Genomic DNA, 4,495 nt, shown 5'->3' on the forward strand with positions numbered 1-4,495 from the left:
CAGCGGCTGCATCTCAGCGGCCCGGACCCCGGTCCCAGCGGGCTCAGCCGAGACAGGGGAGTCGCTGCAGCAGTGGTTGGAGGAAACTTCCAGGCGGGCTGCGTCGGGGCACCGAGGGGAGGGCAGAGGGGGGCGGCAGGGCCCGCGGGGAGGAGGGCGGGGCCGAGGGCCCTCAGTCCGGTGGGTGGGGGTGCCTTCAGGTTTCCGGGCCCTTCCTCTGAGCCCGCACCCTCTCCGCCTGTCACAGGTGGGCCCGCGCTGCATTTCCAAACCCTCTAGGTCAAGCACCTGGTTTGGGGTGAGCAGGTGGCTGCTGACCTGGGCTGAGCAAAGGCCCTGCCCACCCCCTGGCCTGGGAGACGTCACCCGCAGCTGCCGCTGAGACAAGGTCAGCGATGGTGGGGGTCCTGCCGGCGCGCGTGGTGGGGCTTTGTTGCTTTGTAGCAACTGGGGGCCTCCCGGTGAGCAAGGCCCGGGCCAAGCCCGCCGGTGCACACACTGGAGGGAGAAGAGGGAAATCCATCTGGTGCGGCTTGAGGGAGGTGTGCTGGGGAGTGGCGCCAACAAGGTCCCCAGCCCTCCTGGGGGGCAGAGAAGGGAAGGTGGCAAAGCCAGACCGAGACTGCCAGTGTCCCTAAGAGGTGAGAAGATTCCAGCGTTTCACAGGCACACCGTCTCTCTCCCCCCCCTCCCCCCCCGCCTCTGTGTGTAGGAGCGGGCATGCCGGGTCATCCGGCAGGTGTAATCCAGGCCTGGCCAGGGGGCCGTCTCCACAGACCTGGCTTGGGCCATGCCTTCCTGCCCAAGCGGTTCCCCAGAAGAAGGGAGTGGGAAAGTTGGGGGACTGGGCTGGCTGGGGGTTGAAGAGATGAGGGAGGGAGTCGCTGAAGAAGTTGTGCTGGGGGCTTCGAATATGTTTTGAGAGGGAATGAAAAGATCATGGGATTCCCACACACACACACACACACACCCCGGGGGTTCTTTGAAGCCCCCTTGCCGAGATCATCAAGGACCCCCCAAGTCCTGAGGTCCAGAGCCAATGAATGGAGTGTCACTGGGGGGTTAGAGCAGGCACTGGGGCAGGGACACGATCACCTCCAGGGTCCAAATCTGACATCCTTCCCAATTCTGGCTCCCTTGCCCACTGCTGCGGTAGACATGGCTGAGCTGGGTGTGACATTACAGGCCATCAAGGGGATGGGAAGCAGGCACATGCCCTGTGTGTGGGGCGGTGCCCATAGCCCTGCTGGAGGCCAGCATCACCCTCCATGCTCTCTTTGTCCCCAGAGCAGCTGCAGAGCCCTGGGCCTGCACAGGGTGGCCCAGCTGGGGAGAGCACTCACTAGAGCAGAGTTTCTCAACCTGTGGGTCGCGACCCCTTTGGGGGTTCAATGACCCTTTCGCAGGGGTCGCCCAATTCCTAACAGTAGCAAAATGACAGTGATGAAGTAGCAACGAAAATAATTGTATAGTTGGGGCTCACCACAGCCTGAGGACCTGTATGGAAGGGGCATGAGGACCTGTGTGAAAGTGTCGCAGCCTTGGGAAGGTTGAGAGGGAACTTTGGAAGGCATACACCACCAAGCGGCCTGGGCTCATGAGCGCTTTCAGGCCTGCAGCCATTCTCTCGCTGCAGGAAACGCTGCAGGGGCAGGCGCTCAACCACCTTCCCAGTTTTGCTCGCCTCTAGAGAACCTCCCTTGTCCCTCTGCCGTTTCTTCCTCCAACAAACGCACAGGTGGAGTCTTCTAAGCCCTGCGTTCAGACCTGGGGCTCCCAGGACGCTGATGTGCAGGCCCTGCCTGCCTGTGAGGAGCTGACTTCTCTAACCGACCCACCTACGTGCCAACACTAGGAAGGCACAAGCTTGCTGAGGCACCATGTCACACACTAACTCCTGACCCAGAGTCAGTAGGTTCTGTGGCTGGGGCCCATCTCTCCTTCTCATCCATCTCAGCCGGCAGTCCCAGGTGGGGGCGTTAGGGGGGTGGAAGAACAAGGCTGAGTTTGAATCCTAACCGTACTCTACCACTTATCAGCTGGGCATGGGCACGTTGGCCTTGGCTGTCTGATTGCACCTGGGAAATGAAGATGCTGACATGTGGGGTTGGACTCTTGTCCGGGGCCAGCTGCAGAGCGGGCACCAGCCACAACGCTGACTGCCATGTGGCCGGGAGATTTGGTTCACTGTGCCAGGTGTCCACATGACCCACAGAGCAGCTCTGACCTCGTCCACTAAGAGTGTGCCCTTGGCAGCTGTTGGCGTGAGGGAGGTGACCTCCTTGGCATGCCTGAAGCTTCTGAAGCCATCCTCTGGACACGTGTTTCAGATTCACTGCATTTCGGCCAGTGGGGCACTGCGAGAGGGCAGTGTTGGTGCTTCAGGTACAGATGATATGAAATCCAGGATGCCTTGACTTCTTTTCCAGTCTTTCTAGAAGTGAATTCCAGATAACGCACACAATTAGCAGGAGAGCCGTGTGAGGGCTGGTACCCACTCAAACAAATACCATGGGCATGACTCTGCCCGAGTGTCTGTTCTTATATTCATGAAGACACCCTCACTCTCTCATGTGCCTCTTCCTTCCAGTACAACCCACAGCAGTCACTGTGAGGTCCTACCACACTCCAAGAGGCTGGATCGGGCAGCGTCTTCAGCCTCAGTCAGAGCAAGGGAGGTGGCCCTACTTTATAGGTCACCCATGAGGTTCTGTTCTGCCTGAAACCTGGCCACCCTTTGCCTCCCCACCCCTCTGCCCCACCCCATAGTCATTTTCCTGAGGTCAGACCAAGGTGTGTGCATGTGTATGAGTCCCCTGCCCTACTCTCAAAGCCTTTGCACATTTGCACACTCAGCCTCTACGCTGTCAGTCAGGCTGGGACATCAGATGGGCATCTGCTTGAGACCATCTTGGTGTTGGTTCATGCAGAACCCAGACTAGGAAGGAACATTCCGTTGGGTCCCCTGGGAAAGTCCGAATGGCCAGCAGGAAGAAGGGGGGGGGAAGTAAACAAATAAACACGGAGAGAAAATACCCCCAGCAGCAAAAGCAAGGACCATCACGTCCTGTGTTTCCAACAGATGACAGTGCCTGAGTGGCAGGATGGCCCTGACCCTTTGGGCCAGGGACCTGGGGTCCTTCAGCTCTTCCCTCGCTCCCTCGTTCACTGGTGCTGGCTGCATCCTCACTGCCCGGCATGCTTCCCGCACACTCCCCGTGTCTGGGCCCCACTCCTTCCCACTTGCCTGGAATGCCCCATAGGCACATAGGCATCTGCTGCCCTGCATTCCTTTCTCAGGGTCCCTTCATCACTAGAGCTCGAGCGGGCATATGGAACGTTGTCATCGTTGGTTGGCGTTTTGCTGGCCCTGGCTCAGGAGCACTTTCACGGTGTTATACTGACGGTGACCTTCACAGAGCAGACCACCACGCCTTTTCTTCTGCGGTATGGTACTTACTGCTAGGGACGTTGGGAAAAACAGCCTTTCAACTAGCAGCCATGTGCAAGTCATTTGCGCCACCTAGGGCCCTTTGGCCTGCTAACCACAAAGTCAGCAGTTCAAGCCAACCAGCAGCTGCCCCTGGGGAGAAAGATGACAACTGATTCCTTGCCCTAATGACAAGTATAAAAAAGATAGACCAAAAGGTTGTTTATTATTTCATACAGTTAGTATTTAAACAAGAACAAAAAGAGAGATGCACAAAACTAGATTACGTTTTAAGAGTTTTACAATATTTATGAAAAAATATTAAATAATATCTGACAAAAAGCAATAAAACTGTTATTTAAGATATTTGCATATTGTTTCTTGAATGGTGTCCTCACTTGCAATTTTCTTCCTTTTTATCCCAGCATCATCGGCTGTGTGATTTATCTTTAGCCATCTTTTCACTATAGGAGTAGGATCCCATTCCTTTAGAGGTAGGCCAATTAGATAATAGTCATTGTGTTTGATATAGTAGCAAAAGTTAGGTGACTTCTCTTCTCTGAACATATTATATTTATCTTTGAAAAACCTCTTGCTGTGTCTGTTGAACTTATAGCAATTGTTCTGACAATATATTTTGCTTTTTGAACATTTTCAGGAATTGCCCGTTTCACTCTTTGTGTCTTGTGGGAATTTGAGGCATAACACGAAGCGGGAACAAATGACAGCGTGTCACCCCTGGTTGTTTGGCATTTTTTTCTGTTTACATTAGATGTTTGCTTACTATCTATCTATCTAAAACCCACAGCAAAGTAACAAATGCAAGGGAATAAAAATGTAGTATTTCATCAAAGGTATGAATAAATAAATATGACAAGTGTGGCCTGTCTAATTCTTTATACCTATGGCTGGAATGAACATGACTATGGGCACTTAGAATACACTGCTGTGCAGATGAACATTCAAAAAGAGCAAGGAATGTAAATTAGTGAGTTCCACATTGGGCAGGTGCCCAGCTGCCCACCCTAGAGAAAACCCTGGTGGGAAGTGCCGTTTGAACAACCA

Source organism: Echinops telfairi, unplaced genomic scaffold (genome assembly GCF_000313985.2).
Source record: "Echinops telfairi isolate 266 unplaced genomic scaffold, ASM31398v2 ScPeMD7_7467;HRSCAF=8505_1, whole genome shotgun sequence".
NCBI lineage: Eukaryota > Metazoa > Chordata > Mammalia > Afrosoricida > Tenrecidae > Echinops > Echinops telfairi.